The following is a 10,000-nucleotide window of genomic DNA, read 5'->3' on the forward strand; positions in this document are numbered from 1 at the left end:
GAGGGAGGGAGGAGGGATGAGATGGAGGGAGGGAGGGAGGGAGGGAGGAGAGAGGAGAAGGAGGGAGGGAGGAGGGATGAGATGGAGGGAGGGAGGGAGGAGAGATGAGATGGAGGAGAGATGAGAAGGAGGGAGGGAGGAGAGATAAGATGGATAAGATGGAAGGAGGGAGGAGGGATGAGATGGAGGGAGGGAGAAGAGATGAGATGGAGGGAGGGAGGAGAGATGAGATGGAGGGAGGGAGGAGAGATGAGATGGAGGGAGGGAGGAGAGATGAGATGGAGGGAGGTAGGAGGGATGAGATGGAGGGAGGGGGAGAGAGAGATGGAGAGGGAGGGAGGGAGGGAGGGAGGGAGGGAGGGAGGGAGGGAGGAGGGAGGGAGGGAGGGAGATGAGATGAGATGGATGGAGGGAGGGAGGAGAGATGAGATGGAGGGAGGGAGGAGGGATGAGATGGAGGGAGGGAGGAGAGATGAGATGGAGGGAGGGAGGGATGAGATGGAGGGAGGGAGGAGGGATGAGATGGAGGGAGGGAGGGAGGGAGGGAGGGAGGGAGGAGGGATGAGATGGAGGGAGGGGAGGAGAGATGAGATGGAGGGAGGGAGGGAGGGAGGGAGGAGAGATGAGATGGAGGGAGGGAGGAGAGATGAGATGGAGGGAGGGAGGAGGGATGATACTAATACTACTCTACACCTCTAATAATACTCCCCACCTCCTCTATTAATACTCTCCACCTCCTCTAATAATACTCTCCAGCTCCTCTAATAATACTCTCCACCTCCTCTAATAATACTCTCCACCCCCTCTAACAATACTCTCCACCTCCTCTAATAATACTCCCCACCTCCTCTAATAACACACTCCACCTCCTCTAATAATACTCTCCACCTCCTCTAATACTCTCCACCTCCTCTAATACTACTCTCCACCTCCTCAAATAATAGTCTCCACCTCCTCTAATAATACTCACCGCCTCCTCTAATAATACTCGCCACCTCCTCTAATAATACTCTCCACCTCCTCTAATAATAGTCTCCACCTCCTCTAATAATACTCTCCACCTCCTCTAATAACACTCTCCACCTCCTCTAATACTACTCTACACCTCTAATAAACTCCCCACCTTTAATAATACTACCCACCACCTTTAATAATACTCGCCACCTCCTCTAATAATACTCTCCACCTCCTCTAATAACACACTCCACCTCCTCTAATAATACTCTCCACCTCCTCTAATAATGCTATACTTCTCCTCTAATAATACTCGCCACCTCCTCTAATAATACTCTCCACCTTCACTAATACTCTCCACCGCCTCTAATACTCTACACCTCCTCTAATAATACGCTCCATCTCCTCTAATAATACTCTCCACCTCCTCTAATACTCTCCACCTCCTCTAATAGTACTTTCCATCTCCTCTAATAATACTCTCCACCTCCTCTAATAATACTTTCCATCTCCTCTAATAATACTCTCCACCTCCTCTAATAATGCTCTCCACCTCCTCCGATAATAATCTCCTCTAATAATACTCTCCACCCCCTCTGATAATACTCTCCACCCCCTCTATCAATACTCTCCAGCTCCTCTAATATTACTCTCCACCTCCTCTAATAATACTCTCCACCCCTTCCTTCTAACAATACTCTCCACCTCCTCTAATAATACTCTCCACCTCCTCTAATACTACTCTGCGCCTCTAATAATACTCCCCACCTCTAATAATACTCCCCGCCTCCTCTAATAATACTCTCCACCTCCTCTAATACTAATCTACACCTCTAATAATACTCCCCACCTCTAATAATACTCCCCGCCTCCTTTAATAATACTCTCCACCTCCTCTAATAATACTCTCCACCTCCTCTAATAACACACTCCACCTCCTCTAATAATACTCTCCACCTCCTCTAATAATACTCTCCACCTCCTCTAATAATACTCTCCACCTTCACTAATACTCTCCACCTCCTCTAATAATACTTTCCATCTCCTCTAATAATACTCTCCACCTCCTCTAATACTCTACACCTCCTCTAATAATACGCTCCATCTCCTCTAATAATACTCTCCACCTTCACTAATACTCTCCACCTCCTCCGATAATAATCTCCTCTAATAATACTCTCCAGCTCCTCTAATAATACTCTCCACCCCCTCTAATAATACTCTCCACCCCTTCTTTCTAACAATACTCTCCACCTCCTCTAATAATACTCTCCACCTCCTCTAATAACACACTCCACCTCCTCTAATAATAGTCTCCACCTCCTCTAATAATAGTCTCCACCTCCTCTAATAATACTCTACACCTCCTCTAATACTACTCTGCACCTCTAATTATACTCCCCACCTCTAATACTACTCCCCCCCCTCCTTTAATAATACTCGCCACCTCCTCTAATAATACTCTCCACCTCCTCTAATAACACACTCCACCTCCTCTAATAATACTCTTCACCTCCTCTAATAACACACTCCACCTCCTCTAATAATAGTCTCCACCTCCTCTAATAATGCTATCCTTCTCCTCTAATAATACTCTCCACCTCCTCTAATAATACTCTCCACCTTCACTAATTCTCTCCATCTCCTCTAATAATACTTTCCATCTCCTCTAATAATACTCCCCACATCCTCTAATACTCCACACCTCCTCTAATAATACGCTCCATCTCCTCTAATAATACTCGCCACCTTCACTAATACTCTCCACCTCCTCCGATAATAATCTCCTCTAATAATACTCTCCACCCCCTCTGATAATACTCTCCACCCCCTCTAACAATACTCTATAGCTCCTCTAATAATACTCTCCACATCCTCTAATAATACTCTCCACCACTTCCTTCCAATAATACTCTCCACCTCCTCTAATAATACTCTCCACCTCCTCTAATACTACTCTACACCTCTAATAATACTCCCCACTTCTAATAATACTCCCCGCCTCCTTTAATAATACTCTCCACCTCCTCTAATAATACTCTCCACCTCCTCTAATAACACACTCCACCTCCTCTAATAATACTCTCCACCTCCTCTAATAATACTCTTCACCTCCTCTAATAATACTCTCCACCTCCTCTAATAACACACTCCACCTCCTCTAATAATACTCTCCACCTCCTCTAATAATACTCTTCACCTCCTCTAATAACACACTCCACCTGCTCTAATAATAGTCTCCACCTCCTCTAATAATGCTATCCTTCTCCTCTAATAATACTCTCCACCTCCTCTAATAATACTCTCCACCTTCACTAATACTCTCCACCTCCTCTAATAATACTCTCCACCTTCACTAATACTCTCCACCTCCTCTAATAATACTCTCCACCTCCTCTAATAATACTCTCCACCTCCTATAATGATACTCTCCATCTCCTCCAATAATACTCTCCACCTCCTCTAATAATACTCTCCACCTCCTCTAATAATACTCTCCACCTCCTCTAATAACACACTCCACCTCCTCTAATAATACTCTCCACCTCTTCTAATAATACTCTTCACCTCCTCTAATAACACACTCCACCTGCTCTAATAATAGTCTCCACCTCCTCTAATAATACTTTCCATCTCCTCTAATAATACTCTCCACCTCCTCTAATACTCTACACCTCCTCTAATAATACTCTCCACCTTCACTAATACTCTCCACCTCCTCCGATAATAATCTCCTCTAATAATACTCTCCACCTCCTCTAATAATACTCTCCATCTCCTCCAATAATACTCTCCACCTCCTCCAATAATACTCTCCACCTCCTCCGATAATACTCTCCATCTCCTCTAATAATGCTCTCCACCTCCTCTAATAATACTCTCCACCTCCTCTAATAATATTCTCCACATCCTCTAATAATACTCTCCACCTCCTCTAATAATACACTCCACCTCCTCTAATAACACACTCCACCTCCTATAATAATACTCTCCACCTCCTCTAATAATACTCTCCACCTCCTCTAATAATACTCTCCATCTCCTCCAATAATACTCTCCACCTCCTCCAATAATACTCTCCACCTCCTCCGATAATACTCTCCATCTCCTCTAATAATGCTCTCCACCTCCTCTAATAATACTCTCCACCTCCTCTAATAATATTCTCCACATCCTCTAATAATACTCTCCACCTCCTCTAATAATACTCTCCACCTCCTCTAATAATACACTCCACCTCCTCTAATAACACACTCCACCTCCTCTAATAATACTCTCCACCTCCTCCAATAATACTCTCCACCTCCTCCAATAATACTCTCCACCTCCTCCGATAATACTCTCCACCTCCTCCAATAATACTCTCCATCTCCTCTAATAATGCTCTCCACCTCCTCTAATAATACTCTCCACCTCCTCTAATAATACTCTCCATCTCCTCTAATAATACACTCCACCTCCTATAATAATACTCTCCACCTCCTCTAATAATACACTCCACCTCCTCTAATAATACTCTCCACCTCCTCTAATAATACTCTCCAACTCTAATAATAGTCTCCACCTCCTCTAATACTCTCCAGCTCCTCTAATAATACTCGCCACCTCCTCTAATAATGCTCTCCACCTCTGTCCAAAGTTCTTCTGTCCAGTGTCTGTGGTCTTTTGCCCATCTTAATATTTTATTTGTATTGGCCAGTCTGAGATATGACCTTTTCTTTGCAACTCTGCCTAGAAGGCCAGCTTCCTGCAGTCACCTCTTCACTGTTGATGTTGAGACTGGTGTTTTGAGAGTACTATTTAATGAAGCTGCCAGTTGAGGACTTGTGAGGCATCTGTTTCTCAAACTAGACACTCTAATGTACTTGTCCTCTTGCTCAGTTGTGCACCGAGGCCTCCCACTCCTCTTAATTCTGGTTAGAGCCAGTTTGCGCTGTTCTGTGAATCTGGCCGGTCAAACCCTTCCCTAACCTGGACGACACTGGGCCAAACCCTCCCCTAACCTGGACGACACTGGGCCAAACCCTCCCCTAACCCGGACGACGCTGGGCCAAACCCTCCCCTAACCCGGACGATGCTGGGCCAAACCCTCCCCTAACCCGGACGATGCTGGGCCAAACCCTCCCTGGAACCTGGGCCAAACCTGGACGACACTGGGCCAAACCCTCCCCTAACCTGGACGACGCTGGCCAAACCCCTAACCTGGACGACGCTGGGCCAAACCCTCCCTAACCTGGACGATGCTGGGCCAAACCCTCCCTAACCTGGACGACCTGGGCCAAACCTCCCCTAACCTGGACGACGCTGGGCCAAACCCTCCCTAACCCGGACGACGCTGGGCCAAACCCTCCCCTAACCCGGACGACGCTGGGCCAAACCCTCCCCTAACCTGGACGACGCTGGGCCAAACCCCCCTAACCTGGACGACGCTGGGCCAAACCCTCCCCTAACCTGGACGACGCTGGGCCAAACCCTCCCCTAACCTGGACGACTCTGGGCCAAACCCTCCCCTAACCTGGACGACTTTCTGTGACATCGGGTGCTGTAGGTATCTTGGAGGGCGATGTGTTTTTGCACCACCCTCTGGAGAGCCCTGCGGTTGTGGACGGTGCAGGTTTCATACCCGGCAGGATGCTCTCAATTGTGCGTCTGTAATAGTTTGTGAGGGTTTTAGGTGGCAAACCACATTTCTTCATCCCCCTGAGGTTGAAGAGGCGCTGTTGCATCTTCTTCACCACACTGTCTGTGTGAGTGGACCATTTCAGTTTGTCTGCGATGTGAACTCCAAGGAACTTAAAAGTTTCCACCTTCTCCACTGCTGTCCCGTTGATGTAGATAGGGGGTTCTCCCTCTACTGTTTCCTGAAGTCCACGATCATCTCCTTTGTTTTGTTGACGTAGAGTGAGAGGTTATCTTCCTGACACCACACTCCGAGAGCCCTCATCTCCTCCCTGTAGGTGTTGGTAATCAAGCCTACTACCGTTGTGTCGTCTGCAAACTTGATGATTGAGTACAGGAGGGGGCTGAGCATTCACCCTTGTGCCCCCGGTGTTGTGTTTTGGCAAATGTTAGTTATAGAATTACAATCTGAGTGTAAAGCAAAACATGTGCCAGTAGTATTGCAGATTTGGTGCTAAATGAGTTACAGGTTTGGGTCATTGGGCCAGTTGAAGTGTGTAAACAAACTGTAATGATAACCCTAACGATGCAGATCCGTTATTGTGCAGTCTGTCTAATATTGGGAGTAAATACGATTGGCTCTATCTCTTCTCCGAGGAGATGTGGAGGGGCGGGGGGTTGAGGGGTTTAGGATCAGCGAAGTGGAGAGTCCAGGCAGCCCATTACACAAGGCGGGGATTCGAGACCCAGGATCTCAACCTTAATGATGAGCTTGAAAGGTACTATGGTGTTGAATGCTGAGCTATAGTCAATGAACAGCAGTCTTACTGTTATAGGTATTCCTCTTGTCCAGATGGGATAGGGCAGTGTGCAGTGTGATGGCGATTGCATCGTCTGTGGACCTATTGGAGCGGTAAGCAAATTGAAGTGGGTTTAGTGTGACAGGTAAGGTGGAGGTGACATGATCCTTGACTAGTCTCTCAAAGCACTTTAGGATGACAGATGTGAGTGCTACAGGGCGATATTCATTTAGTTCAGTTACCTTTGCATTCTGTGTACAGGAACAATGGCGTTCATCTTGAAGCATGTGGGCACAACAGAATGGGATAGGGAGAGATTGAATATGTTTATAAACACACGAGCCAGCTGGTCTGTGCATGCTCTGAGGACGCGGCTAGGGATGCCGCCTGGGCAGCCTTGCGAGGGTTAACACGTTTAAATATCTTCCTAACGTCGGCCATGGAGGAGGAGAGCCCACAGTCTTTGGTAGCGGGCTGCGTCGGTGGCACTGTATAATCGTCAAAGCGGGCAAAGAAGGTGTTTAGTTTGTCTGGATGCAAGACGTCGGTGTCCATGACGTGGCTGGTTTTCTTTTTTGTAGTCCGTGATTGTCTGTAGACCCTGCCACATATGTCTCGTGTCTGAGCCGTTGAATTGCGACTCTACTTTGTCTCTATACTGACATTTTGCCTGTTTGATTGCCTCGCAGAGGGAAGAAATGCTCTGTTTGTATTAGGCCATATTCCCAGCCTTGCCATGATAAAATACAACGGTATGCGCTTTCAGTTTTGTTCAAATGCTGCCATCTTTCCAAGGTTTCTGGTTAGGGTAGGTTTTAATAGTCACAGTGGGTACAACATCTCCTATACACTTCCAGGTAAACTCACTCACCGAATCACTCACCGAATCAGCATATATTATCGATATTATTGTCTGAGGCTGCACGGAAACATATCCCAGTCCATGTGATCAAAACAATCTTGGAGGAGAAAAATGGAGTATTGGTCAGATTTGGTAAAATCAAGGGTGGGGGAGGGCCTTCTATGCATCGCGGAAGTTAGAGTAACAATGGTCCAGTGTTTTTCCAGCGCGACTGCTACAGTCGATATACTGATAGAATTTCTCAAATGTGCCTTGTTAAAATCCCCAGCTACAATAAATGCAGCTTCAGGATATGTGGTTTCCAGTTTGCATATAAAGTCCAGTGAAGTTCCTTGAGGGCCGTCGTGGTATCGGCTTGAGGGGAGATATACACGGCTGTGACAATAACCAAAGATAATTCTCTTGGGAGATAATACTCTTGGGAGATAATACTCTTGGGAGATAATACTCTTGGGAGATAATACTCTTGGGAGATAATTCTCTTGGGAGATAATACTCTTGGGAGATAATACTCTTGGGAGATAATACTCTTGGGAGATAATACTCTTGTAGGATAATTCTCTTGGGAGATAATACTCTTGGGAGATAATTCTCTTGGGAGATAATACTCTTGGGAGATAATACTCTTTGGGAGATAATTCTCTTGGGAGATAATACTCTTGGGAGATAATACTCTTGGGAGATAATACTCTTGGGAGATAATTCTCTTGGGAGATAATACTCTTGGGAGATAATTCTCTTGGGAGATAATACTCTTGGGAGATAATACTCTTGGGAGATAATACTCTTGGGAGATAATTCTCTTGGGAGATAATACTCTTGGAAGATAATACTCTTGGGAGATAATTATCTTGGGAGATAATACTCTTGGGAGATAATTCTCTTGGGAGATAATACTCTTGGGAGATAATACTCTTGGGAGATAATACTCTTGGGAGATAATACTCTTGGGAGATAATACTCTTGGGAGATAATTCTCTTGGGAGATAATACTCTTGGGAGATAATTCTCTTGGGAGATAATACTCTTGGGAGATAATACTCTTGGGAGATAATTCTCTTGGGAGATAATTCTCTTGGGAGATAATACTCTTGGGAGATAATTCTCTTGGGAGATAATACATTTGATTTTGAGGAATTCTAAGTCAGGGGAACAAAAAGGACTTGAGTTTCTGTATGTTGTTACAATTACACCATGAGTTGTTAATCATTATACATTCACCTTCCTGGAATGGAGTTTATTCATGTCAGCGCGATGCACTGAGAATCCAGGTGGCTGTACCAACTCCGACAGCGTATCCCGAGAGAGCCGTGTTTCCATCAAACAGAGTATGTTACAATCCCTGATGTCTCTCTCAAGCAACCCTTGTCTGATTTCGTTGACTTTGTTATCTAGGGACTGGACATTAGCGAGTAATATACTCGGAAGCGGTGGGTGGTATGCGCGTCTCCGAAGTCTGACTAGAAGACCGCTCCAGCTCCTCTCTCCACCGGCGGCGTTGTTTTAGGTCGGCCTCTGGAATCAGTTCAAATGCCCTGGGAGGTGCGGACAAAGGAACCACTTCGGGAAAGTTGTATTCCTGGTTGTAATGCTGGTAAGTTGCCGTCACTCTGTTATCCAACAGTTCTCCCTGGCTGTATGTAATAACACTTAATGATCTGCTTATGTTTCCAGAATTACTTTTGGGAAGCCATAAATGTAACAGCAAAGCTTCTACAACCCAACGACTAACCCTATGCTCTCCTTTTCTCTTGAACACAACAGTCATAAAGCCATAGGCTTCTACATACCTACATACCTTCTACATACCTACATACCTTCTACATACCTACATACCTTCTACATACCTACATACCTTCTACATACCTACATACCTTCTACATACCTACATACCTACATACCTTCTACATACCTACATACCTTCTACATACCTACATACCTTCTACATACCTACATACCTTCTACATACCTACATACCTTCTACATACCTACATACCTTCTACATACCTATATACCTTCTACATACCTTCTACATACCTACATACCTTGACGCTCCTGAAGCAGCTTGGAGGCATCCTTAGTTCAAGTTGAAATGTTTTTTCGGGGATTCAGTTAATTTGCAAAAAGAGGGACTTTGCAATTAATTGCAATTCATCTGATCACTCTTCATAACATTTTGGAGTATATGCAAATTGCCATCATACAAATGGAGGCAGCAGACTTTGTGAAAATTACTATTTGTGTTTGTTCTCGAAACTTGTAAAAGGGTTCCGTGAAACATTGCTCAAAACCACATCGATACTTGTTCACTAAATATTCTGGAGAATTTGGCTACAATAGCAATACAAAAGTATTAATTTAATTGCGGTAGATTTTGAGTACCTGCCGCTCATGGTGCGGGCCACGGTCCTGCCAAGGAGGCTCAGAAGAAGAAATGAAATTAGAAAACCACGACAACCGTGCCCATGACAACATCCTCTTTATTGACAGTTTTCCCCCACATGGATTCCATAGAAGAAGACAACAGATTTCATGGTCATTTTGGTCAACCTGTTGTTTAGCCATAAGTAACCATTGTTGTCAACATCATCATCAATGCTAAATATATATATCATACACAATAAATACAGCACAACCCAGGCATTGAGACAAGACACATCAAACACCACCAACAACAGAATATCTGAATAGCATATTTATAAAAGAGAAACTTAACATAGTATGTGGTGCAGTGAGAGAGAGAGAGAGAGGGAGAGAGAGAGAG

At 45.0% G+C, this 10,000-nt stretch overlaps 1 long non-coding RNA gene across 1 annotated transcript in view; it reads left to right on the forward strand.

The window, feature by feature from the left end:
* Positions 1 to 9,702: 9,702 nt before the first annotated feature.
* LOC127913094 (uncharacterized) overlaps positions 9,703 to 10,000 on the forward strand; it is a 1,151-nt gene continuing 853 nt past the window's right edge. Inside the window, exon 1 of the long non-coding RNA XR_008084686.1 lies at positions 9,703 to 10,000. This exon is cut by the window's right edge and continues 603 nt beyond it. This is a non-coding gene — a long non-coding RNA (uncharacterized LOC127913094).

This window comes from Oncorhynchus keta, chromosome 28, assembly GCF_023373465.1.
Source record: "Oncorhynchus keta strain PuntledgeMale-10-30-2019 chromosome 28, Oket_V2, whole genome shotgun sequence".
NCBI lineage: Eukaryota > Metazoa > Chordata > Actinopteri > Salmoniformes > Salmonidae > Oncorhynchus > Oncorhynchus keta.